This window comes from Culex quinquefasciatus, chromosome 1 (assembly GCF_015732765.1).
Source record: "Culex quinquefasciatus strain JHB chromosome 1, VPISU_Cqui_1.0_pri_paternal, whole genome shotgun sequence".
NCBI classification, from domain to species: domain Eukaryota; kingdom Metazoa; phylum Arthropoda; class Insecta; order Diptera; family Culicidae; genus Culex; species Culex quinquefasciatus.
Window position 1 is genome coordinate 119,177,993 of NC_051861.1, and position 11,463 is coordinate 119,189,455.

Genomic DNA, 11,463 nt, shown 5'->3' on the forward strand with positions numbered 1-11,463 from the left:
GAATAATCCTGCAAGGCGTGCGCGCTGCCCCACCAACAAAAATCGACTCAATTCGAAAAACCTGGAAAATAAATTGATAAACATTAAACGAACTCATTCATACAAACGCTTACATACCACCTATGACACCAGTTAAACCCAAAATACGTTCTTACCTAAATACTTTTGAATACATTTAAGAAATATCATATCACAAAAACATCGTGTATTTTTCTTTTGAGTTAAATGATATTAAGTTTAGTTTTGAGAGTCAGGTGAAATTATTATTGTTTTGATATGATTAAAACGAGAATCATATTATTTCGAACTCGTATTCCGTCGACGACACTAAAAGTTCTTTCTTAGACAGCCGGCTGTGTAAAGATTGAACCAAAAACAAAATGGGATTTCTACGGTATCAGATACAACTAAATACAACTTTAAGTTAAATGATTTGGCGCATTTCCTGCTTATAAATGATTAGATATTGTATCGACAAATTCGGTCTCGCGATGCGTACAAATCAAAATACTACCGCATCTATGTTACATGATAAAAGAACGCGTTTACGCAGCAAAATAAAAAAGTTGATTTACCCTGATCCGCGGAACATACAGTGTATCAAATTTGAGAAAAAATAAATAAATAAATACAGAAGCTTATCGTGAACGTTCGTCCCTGTCTGTTCGTCTGGCAACACTGCAGAATTGTCTTCCTTTCGATCTCTTACTCTCTTAACCTCTCCATCTCACACACATTCAAACACTCAAGCACACTGACTCGCACAAAAAGAGCACAAAAGGAACGCGCGAACCGATACTAAAAATTTGACCCCACCGCTGCTCGAGAGCCTCTACCGAGAAGAACACATTCCCTCATCCACGCTTCGTTGTTGCCACCATCATCCGCCACGCAACTTGTCCGCCGAAAGAGCGCGTTTTCTACTCCCGTATGTGTCCACTCTCTACTGGTGAAGTCACCAACACCGATGCAGGGTTATCGCCAAATGAGCACAAACACTCCTACTCCCTCTCGCAACACAACTCACGCACACTATTGGCATTCAAAATCATACACACACATCCAACAAAGAACGGACTCACCGGATTCAAGAAATATGACGGCTCCCGCTGATAACCTGACCACTTTGTCCTCTTCGTGGCCAGCATTTCGCTCGTCAGGGCACCAGCACATTCCATGCAGCTCCGCTTTCTCGGTTCTCTAAAAACCGAAGGAGACTGGAACGTGTCATCTTTGCACCAAAGTGAGCACTTCCAGGCCGGTTGTGCGGCAGCGACCACTCAATATAATGCCACCGGAAGGCCACCTAAACCGAAAGCAAGGTGCCCAGAATGACGCACACACACCACCCAAACACCGAGTGGCAGACTTGGGACGCACCAACACTGAATCTCCGTGCCACTCACACACATTAAAACTCTTTGCTTTTGCTGCCGTTTCAAACTCAAGTAGCCATCTTGAAGTCGTTCGGCAACCAAGTTTATTTCCACGAAAATCTACTTTTCTTCCTGGGAAATTGGACAAACTCCAACTTATTTCCACACAAATAATACACTCGCGACGATTAAAACACTTTTTGCGGCAGTAACTTTTAAAATTCACCGAAAAAACGCATCTCAATTCGCGAACCGTTTTGGCCGACCTAACCACACCAACCAAATCCCTATCAATTGTCAAAATTGTCAAAATTGTCAAAATTGTCAAAATTGTCAAAATTGTCAAAATTGTCAAAATTGTCAAAATTGTCAAAATTGTCAAAATTGTCAAAATTGTCAAAATTGTCAAAATTGTCAAAATTGTCAAAATTGTCAAAATTGTCAAAATTGTCAAAATTGTCAAAATTGTCAAATTGTCAAAATTGTCAAAATTGTCAAAATTGTCAAAATTGTCAAAATTGTCAAAATTGTCAAAATTGTCAAAATTGTCAAAATTGTCAAAATTGTCAAAATTGTCAAAATTGTCAAAATTGTCAAAATTGTCAAAATTGTCAAAATTGTCAAAATTGTCAAAATTGTCAAAATTGTCAAAATTGTCAAAATTGTCAAAATTGTCAAAATTGTCAAAATTGTCAAAATTGTCAAAATTGTCAAAATTGTCAAAATTGTCAAAATTGTCAAAATTGTCAAAATTGTCAAAATTGTCAAAATTGTCAAAATTGTCAAAATTGTCAAAATTGTCAAAATTGTCAAAATTGTCAAATTGTCAAAATTGTCAAAATTGTCAAAATTGTCAAAATTGTCAAAATTGTCAAAATTGTCAAAATTGTCAAAATTGTCAAAATTGTCAAAATTGTCAAAATTGTCAAAATTGTCAAAATTGTCAAAATTGTCAAAATTGTCAAAATTGTCAAAATTGTCAAAATTGTCAAAATTGTCAAAATTGTCAAAATTGTCAAAATTGTCAAAATTGTCAAAATTGTCAAAATTGTCAAAATTGTCAAAATTGTCAAAATTGTCAAAATTGTCAAAATTGTCAAAATTATCAAAATTGTCAAAATTGTCAAAATTGTCAAAATTGTCAAAAGACGACAAAATTGTCAAAATTGTCAAAAAACGACAAAAATGACAAAATTGTCAAAATTGTCAAAAAACGACAATAATGACAAAAATGACAAAAAGACAAAAATGACAAAAATGACAAAATTGACAAAAATGACAAAAATGACAAAAATGACAAAAATGACAAAAATGACAAAAATGACAAAAATGACAAAAATGACAAAAATGACAAAAATGACAAAAATGACAAAAATGACAAAAATGACAAAAATGACAAAAATGACAAAAATGACAAAAATGACAAAAATGACAAAAATGACAAAAATGACAAAAATGACAAAATGACAAAAATGACAAAAATGACAAAAATGACAAAAATGACAAAAATGACAAAAATGACAAAAATGACAAAAATGACAAAAATGACAAAAATGACAAAAATGACAAAAATTACAAAAATTACAAAAATTACAAAAATTACAAAAATGACAAAAATGACAAAAATGACAAAAATGACAAAAATGACAAAAATGACAAAAAATGACAAAAATGACAAAAATGACAAAAATAATCAAAAAATTACAAAAATGACAAAAATGACAAAAATGACAAAAATGTCAAAAATGTCAAAAATGACAAAAATGATAAAAATGACAAAAATCATTATTTTAATGACAAAAATGATTATTTTTGTTCTCGAGTGAAATAATTCCATAATTACTTTGAGAGTCCTTTTACTTGGATTTGAAAAGCCACCTTCTTTAGACAATTTTTCGTTGTTATAAAATAAGCATTTTAATATTTTTCGCAAGCGCATCGTGAGGCGGAAAGAGAGCATTTTCTTTCTCTTTCCGCCAACTTGATATTTTTTCTTCCACAAGCGTGAGTAAATTGCGCCAAAATAAATTCTCGTGTTCATCGCGTGAAGACGCCGTCAGCTGATAAATTTTGATTTTCCTGAGAAACAACGCCAGTTTGTTAAGAAGGAGGTGGTTCATTTTACGGGTTGATTTTTCCATCTCCTTCCGAGAAATGAATCGAATTCTGTAAGGAAAAAAAAAAGAACATGAAGAAAATCCACTGGCGAGAGTCAACACGTGTAAATCGCGTGTCGCGGTGCGGTGTCGTTTCGGTGGAATTTCGCTTTTCTTCTCTGACAAGTTGGTTGAAGAAAAATGGGGGAAAATCTCTCCCAGCTGGTGGTGTATTCGGGTTTAAAAGCGTGTGTATAAAGGCTATTGATCTCTGTTTGGGTTTCTACCTGTCGTAAATGATTTCGGTTCCAATTATTATTTTTTTCTTTTTTTTTGTTTTGATGTTGTGGTTTGTGGGTGGTAAGCTCACAGTTGGTATGTTTACCTTTGGGAGTTGTTTTCGCAGTTTGTCTTTGATCAGCGATTTTGGGGTTGATGGGATTGGGTATTTTCATTGTTGTTGGATTTTTTAGCGGTTTCAATCTGTTAAATCATGAGGATAACCAAGTTCTGAAAGAACAGCCTTTTTGAAATGTGCTCTTATTTTTATTAGAATTATTTGAAATTTTATTTTTCAATCCTTTTTTTATAACTGCTATTTTTAATAAGCTAGAATTTGGTTAAAACCAATAGCTTACCAATTTTCTACCAAATGCTCGATAATCCAACTGACAGCAATCGTTTAAAATTATAATTTTCGAATTATCATTAAATTTCACAAACACCAAAAAAGGGGGTCCGCAGTTTCCGGAGAGAACCCTTCTCATTGTCATTGTCTGTCTGCCAGCAGCATCCCTTCCGAGAAGATATCACTTTCAATTTCCTGCCCAGCAGAGAGGTGGCCCACATGGTGGTATTTGGCACATGGCCGACTTCCCTTCTCATTTATTAAGCCTTCCGGTATGGTTCCCAGGTCCAGGGGAAAGTTGCCGTAAATGGATCCAAAATCAAATGACAGGCTGGAGTTGGGAGGATGTGTCTGAGGGAGGAAATCATGACAAGGGAGAAAAAACATCCTGATGGAATAAAAGGACCTACCTTTGCAGGTCAATAAAGTACAGAAAAAACCTCTGAGGGCAGTGAGATTCAATTGGCTTCCGTCTGGATGTTGGGTGAAGCAAGGTGAACAAAAAGGTGAAACGGAAATAGGGTTAATGAAATTTTCCTCTTGTTGAAACAGGTTATGTTTTTCAAGTTGAATTGGAGATTTAACGGCTATAATGATAATTTTTGAGAAATAAAAACTCTAAAATTTTGTTTTACGTTAACATGAAGATAAATTTTAAATTCGTCATTTTTCAAAACAAATATTTTTTCCAGGTCATGATCCAGGCCACGAACGAGCTTTAGAAACAAATGTTGTCTTTTGAGTTTTAAATTTTAGTTTTACACCAACATGAATAAAGATTAGCTTCGACATAATATTCGGCCTTTCTTAAAATATTTTTATTATTTTTTTATCATGCTCCAGGTCATGAACGAGCAATTGCAATACATTTTACTCATACACTGTCTAATAATTAAAAAAATAGTTTTACACCTAACACTGCGTTCAATTTTGCTTCGACTTTAAATTCGCCGTTTTTCTTAATATTTTTTCTCCATGTCATGCTCCAGGCCACGAACAAGTTTTCGCAACAGTTTTTATTTTAAAAGTCTTTTATCATTTAAAATTTAGTTTGTTTACCTAAAATGAAGATAAATTAGCTTTAGTAGCATAGTTTAGTTTTACACACAAAATGAAGACAAATTTATGTCAGACCATGCTCCAGGCCACGAACAAGGTTTTGTAACAAATCTTACTCATCAATGTTTAATGATTTAAAATGGGTTTCACACGTAAAATGAAGATAAATTTGGTTCAACTTAAAATTTATATTTTTTGAAAAAAAATAAAAATAAAATAGTATTGTTTTCCAGTTAATGATTTTAATTAAGTTTTACACCGAAAATGAAGATATATTTGCTTCGAAATTTGCTTGTTTCTGCTTTAAATTGGCAATTTTTAAAAATAACATTTTTTTCAGATTATGCTCCAGGCCATGAACGAGCTACAAATTTCAATTAGAAAGTGCTTTATGACTTGTTAATTAGTTTGACATCTGTGATAGATTGGTATGCTACGACTATGAATTCGTCTTTTTTTATATTTTTTTGTCAGATCACCATGAACGAGTTTCTCCAACAATTTGTTCTTATAAAGTGCTTTATGATTTAAAACTTTGTTATACACCTAAAATGTGTGTAAATTAGCTTTGATTAAAAAAAGGAATATGATTAAAACAAAATTTTCACCTGATATGAAGTAAAATTTGTTTCTAGTTTAAAATCGAATTTGTTCAAAATTAATATCTGTTTTGAGATCATGCAGTCCACGAGTGTGCTTTTTATATTATTTTACGCAAATTTAATGATTTAAAATTTAGTTTTAAACCTAAAATAAAGATAAGTTTGTTTGGACCTAAAAATCGTAGTTTTTAAAATAAATATCCTTTTTCCAGAGCATGCTCCAGGCCACGAACAATCTTTTACATAAAATTTTTTATTAACAAAATGCTTTATGAATTTTAATTTAATTTGTCATCCGAAATGGAGATACATTTTCTTAAACTTCAATATCGTGGTTTTTCAAAATAAATATCCTTTTTTCAGAGCATGCTCCAGGCCATAAACGAGTTTTTGCAAAATAAAATGCTCATGAAGTGCTTTATGATTTAAAAAATATTTTGTTACCTAAAATGATGTTAAATTTGCTGGTCTGGAAATTCGTCGTTTTTAAAATATTTTTTTTTTTCAGATCAAAACAATTTTTACTTTAAGAGTCTTTTATAATTAAAAATTTCATTAGAAGATAACTTTGGTTGTATTTTTAATACAACGTTTTGCATTTTTTTTTAATCATGCTCCAGACCATGAACAAGCAATTGCATAAAATTTTATTAATAAAGTGCTTTATAATTAAAGAAAGAAAAAAATAGCTAAAATGTTCATTAATTTGCTCTAACTTTTAATTTGTCTTTTTTCAAAATATTTTTTGTTTTCAGATGGCAACAAATTTTACTCAAAAACGGCTTTTTTACTTAAAATTATGTTCTACACGGAAAATGAAGATAAATTAGCATCGACTTTAAAATCGTTCTTTTTCAAAATAACCCTTTTTCAAATCATGCTTCAGGCCACGAACGAACTTTTGTTATAAATTTTACTCAAAACTGCTTTATGATTGAAACATTAATTTAGCACTAAATAATGAGGATAAAATAGCCTCGCCTTTAAATTTGTTCTTTTTCAATATTGAAATTTTTCAAGATCATGCTCCAGGCCACGAACGAGTTTTTGCATCAAATTCAACTTGTAATGTCATTTATGATTTAATGTTTGTTTTTTTTTTAATATTTTTTAGTGATTTTAGCAGATTTAAAGAGTTGTCTATAAACTATAAACTACGTAATTTATTTGGAGGTGGTAAGTTATTTACGAATTTAATGCACACTTCTTTGAGATCATTTTCAATGAAATTCGAAAAGTTAGATACAAAACTAAATAAATCTATGACGCAATGTCACCCCATAATATCACCCAGCTATAGCATCTCCCACATTTTATTGCAATCAAATTTCGTTTTTTTGCTTCTTCCTAGGACGCATGAACCTGACACCGGTCGACCATTCCCAACGGGGAGGGGGGAATCCCTACACTTTTTTTGTCGCTTCTTATTATTAATTCGAGACTTCCGGCCTTTCTGATAAGCCGACGGCGACCTTGCCCCGGAAATCGAATCGATTTTGGAGAGGGGATTTTTGCTCATTGACAGCAGTGAACCTGCTCCGATGTTGAGCCAGGTCTCCAATTTTGGGAAATTTAGTCAAATTGAGCAGGGTAGAAGACTCCATGCCCGATTTCCTGTAAAAGAACGATGAAAATGAGATTTGAATGGGATAAGATGCTTTCCAAAAAGATTCACGATAAGAAAAAAACAAAAAAAAATAAACATGATTGTTGCCAGTTTTAAGGATGGAAATTTAACAGTGTTGCCAAATCTGAAATTTTCTTTTATTAACTTTTTTTGATAGAATATGTTTTTTTTCGAATTTTGTACTTGTTTTTTTTCTCCAGAAAGTTTTATTTAAAAATTATTGAAAAACTCAAATTATTTGGTTTAGTTTATGAGTTATAGTAATATCGAGGATTATTTTCTGTAGCGTTTCGAAGTGGACTTCAGCTTCACACAACCAATTCCAGCTCCATTTAAATATTTGTTTAAATTCTCCCCCCCCCCCTCAGAATGATCCCTCGAAAAGTGGCATAAAATATGCGCAACAGCTTTCCCGCAGCCCGCAGGGCTGATTTTCCCAACATTTCCGCACCGAATGTGTTGCGAATGAGGACATAACCCTTCTGTCTCATTTCCGACCCTGGTACTGCCTGCGGTCTAAGGTCGACAGCAGAGTGTCTCGTCCTCGTTTTTTTTTCTCTGTGCTCAGGATTTGTTACGTTCAGAGCAGCTAGAGACGGCAAGATCAAACTTGTACACCAGAAATGGGCCCCCCTTTTCGTCGTGTCTAGGTCGTGTCGTCCCACGTGTCCTACAAATTCTGGGAGGATTGCAGGGGCAGGGGGAGAAACTTTTGACGAGGTGATTTACGCCATAAATGGAGCTAGATTCTTATTTTCCGTAAGCCGATAAGCCGGCAAGACAAACAGTCGGGACGTGTGCGGTAAAAGTTTCTTGTTCGAAGACGTGTACTTTTTTTTTATTGGTTTTACCTTAAATCGGAAATTTCACGTTGAACCTATGCACTAAAAATTTTTATTTTATCTTCATCTTGTTCCCCAGAAAAATTCACTCCAAAAACAGTCATAACCTCAAAATAAAGCAAGCTGTTTCAGAGATTCAGTGATTTTCGTAAGGAAAATGAAGAATTTTTTTAATGGTTTCAATAATCTATAACTCGAAGTGGATCGAATATACTTTGAGGTTTTCTGTTATTCCAATTTGATTTTTTCTGGCAAACATGTTGATGAAGAAAAAATCAATTATTTGAACATAATGTTCAGGACAAAAAAGCAATCTTCAAATATCTGCTAAAATGCCATCGCTTAAAAGTCCTTCAAAAAGGGCAAGACTAGACGCTACCTTATCTAAATCGCCCAAATTTAAGCAGATCAGACTGGGATCGAAATTGAATCTATTTACGACAAACATCTACCCAAAAAGAGCAGATTCGAACCTCAGATCAAAGACAAACCACAGCACAAAATATGAAGATAAACATTCGGATAACTCTCATAGCATAACCTCAATCAATGCAAATCGCACACGTTCGAGGAGGAAACCCGGAGAGGATTTCGAGGTTAGGGGGAAAATTTATGTTCAGTACACCGCAGCTTCCACCTTTTTCCCGGTGAAAACCACGTGGAAAACACCTTCTGTGTGTGTGTGTTGCCTACATTCCGGAGACGTTTCACTTGAGACCGTTAATTTCTGCGTTTGGGGGGAAAACTCGGAGAGAAAGTTGGATGGCGAAAGAGAGCGAGAGTGAAAGTGGGGTTCATTTCTTGCCGGTCTTGGGTGCGGCCTCGCGTTTCAGCAGTCCCCCTGGCAGAAGAAGGGCACTTGAAGGTCAACCGCAGAAGCATGTCTGTCTCCCCGGATGGCACGCAGTCTGTTGTGGAGACGGGGTTTTTGGTGGATCGGAGAATGACGTGATTTTTTGAGGGGAGGTTAGGTTTGGGATTGAAGGTAATTTGGGGACGGCGTTTTTACGGAAGAAATATGGAAAAAAGAAAATAAGAATAATATGTTTCATGAAAATTAAAAAAAGGGGTTCAAGAAAGACGCAAAAAATTTAAATAAACAATTTTTTTGTATTTTGAAGTAATTTTCCCCTAAATGAAAAGGAATAATTTAGTAATTTAGTAATTTAGTAATTTAGTAATTTAGTAATTTAGGAATTTAGTAATTTAGTAATTTAGTAATTTAGTAATTTAGTAATTTAGTAATTTAGTAATTTAGTAATTTAGTAATTAAGTAATTTAGTAATTTAGTAATTTAGTAATTTAGTAATTTAGTAACTTAGTAATTTAGTAATTTAGTAATTTAGTAATTTAGTAATTTAGTAATTTAGTAATTTAGTAATTTAGTAATTTAGTAATTTAGTAATTTAGTAATTTAGTAATTTAGTAATTTAGTAATTTAGTAATTTAGTAATTTAGTAATTTAGTAATTTAGTAATTTAGTAATTTAGTAATTTAGTAATTTAGTAATTTAGTAATTTAGTAATTTAGTAATTTAGTAATTTAGTAATTTAGTAATTTAGTAATTTAGTAATTAAGTAATTTAGTAATTTAGTAATTTAGTAATTTAGTAATTTAGTAATTTAGTAACTTAGTAATTGAGTAATTTAGTAATTTAGTTATTTAGTTATTTAGTTATTTAGTAATTTAGTAATTTAGTAATTTAGTAATTTAGTAATTTAGTAATTTAGTAATTTAGTAATTTAGTAATTTAGTAATTTAGTAATTTAGTAATTTAGTAATTTAGTAATTTAGTAATTTAGTAATTTAGTAATTTAGTAATTTAGTAATTTAGTAATTTAGTAATTTAGTAATTTAGTAATTTAGTAATTTAGTAATTTAGTAATTTAGTAATTTAGTAATTTAGTAATTTAGTAATTTAGTAATTTAGTAATTTAGTAATTTAGTAATTTAGTAATTTAGTAATTTAGTAATTTAGTAATTTAGTAATTTAGTAATTTAGTAATTTAGTAATTTAGTAATTTAGTAATTTAGTAATTTAGTAATTTAGTAATTTAGTAATTTAGTAATTTAGTAATTTAGTAATTTAGTAATTTAGTAATTTAGTAATTTAGTAATTTAGTAATTTAGTAATTTAGTAATTTAGTAATTTAGTAATTTAGTAATTTAGTAATTTAGTAATTTAGTAATTTAGTAATTTAGTAATTTAGTAATTTAGTAATTTAGTAATTTAGTAATTTAGTAATTTAGTAATTTAGTAATTTAGTAATTTAGTAATTTAGTAATTTAGTAATTTAGTAATTTAGTAATTTAGTAATTTAGTAATTTAGTAATTTAGTAATTTAGTAATTTAGTAATTTAGTAATTTAGTAATTTAGTAATTTAGTAATTTAGTAATTTAGTAATTTAGTAATTTAGTAATTTAGTAATTTAGTAATTTAGTAATTTAGTAATTTAGTAATTTAGTAATTTAGTAATTTAGTAATTTAGTAATTTAGTAATTTAGTAATTTAGTAATTTAGTAATTTAGTAATTTAGTAATTTAGTAATTTAGTAATTTAGTAATTTAGTAATTTAGTAATTTAGTAATTTAGTAATTTAGTAATTTAGTAATTTAGTAATTTAGTAATTTAGTAATTTAGTAATTTAGTAATTTAGTAATTTAGTAATTTAGTAATTTAGTAATTTAGTAATTAAGTCATTTAGTAATTAAGTAATTTAGTAATTTAGTAATTTAGTTATTTAGTAATTTAGTCATTTAGTCATTTAGTAATTAAGTAATTTAGTAATTTAGTAATTTAGTTATTTAGTAATTTAGTAATTTAGTAATTTAGTAATTTAGTAATTTAGTAATTTAGTAATTTAGTAATTTAGTAGTTTAGTAATTTAGTAATTTAGTAATTTAGTGATTTAGTATTTAACTAAAATTTAAAAATTACTAAACTAGGTTGGGATGGAATCTAACACTTATTTCAGAGATAAAAAAAATATTCCTCTCAACCCAGGAAAGCACGATCACTTTAACTTTCCGCTCGATTTCGGCACAACTTTCGCCAAGACGTGACGTGATTGTGGTTTTCACCATGCACAGAGAAAATCTCCGAAAGCGAGAGTGTGGGGTGCCGATTGTTGCATCAAACTTTTCTGGTGGAAAATGTTTTTCTTTTTGGGTTTTCATCGCTTGTTGGCGTGACGAAAAACAAGGTTGAGAAGCAAAAGATGAGCCCACTCGC